We start from the raw sequence: 867 nt of genomic DNA on the forward strand, positions 1-867 counted from the left end.
GATGGATGGATGGATGGATGATGGATGGATGATGGATGGATGGATGATGGATGGATGGATGAATGGATGGATGGATGGACGGACAGACAGATGGACAGATGGACTCGTGTTCAGGATTAACACTTTAAAGCCCAGTTCCGCCTGTACTGAGTCGGGTTGTCGTGTTTCTGGCCCGTCTGGCTGCTATGTTTCTCTCCTCAGTACTCGCGTCTCCCATCAAGCTCATCTGGTTCACCTGAATGCTGCTGCGCTGGAGCCCAATCAGGCTCATGTCTTCCACCTGCTTACCAGTAGTTATGTTCAGCTCTCAGGCAGGCAGACGGTGCCAGAGTTTTGAAAGCCTTGGTGTGAGTAGATATCCAGCGTTTTCTCCTGACCTGACCACGATGTCGAACTTGTTTTTTGTCCCTTGGATTTTCCTGCTCTGTCCAGCCCACGTCGGATTCTTCACTGGCTTCTGTTTTCTGGACTCGACCCTGTTTCTGCTAGTGATGGCAAATGAAGCCTCATGAAGCAGTGAAGCTTTCCAGCCCTTTGCTTTGCAAAAAGGTTCATTACTCGATGCTTCATTCATGACTCACTAGTGACACCTGCTGGTGAAACTAATAGCCTTGTCACTCAGTTGGATCATACTTCCAAAAATTACTAAACGCAATATTGTCACAAAGTTTTCATTAAACTCATGTTTAGTAAGAGGAGAATCAATGAAACCATATTTAATTGTCATGTTTTAATTATTAAAATGATTTGTAGCCAATCTAATCCTGGTTTATGTTGAACGTCAGTGGTTATGTTGGGTTTTATTTTATGTCAGACGGATTTGACAATAAAGACATTTGATGTTTTAGTGTCTTGGGAGTGCAGTGC

The sequence above is a fragment of the Poecilia reticulata genome, linkage group LG9 (assembly GCF_000633615.1).
Source record: "Poecilia reticulata strain Guanapo linkage group LG9, Guppy_female_1.0+MT, whole genome shotgun sequence".
NCBI lineage: Eukaryota > Metazoa > Chordata > Actinopteri > Cyprinodontiformes > Poeciliidae > Poecilia > Poecilia reticulata.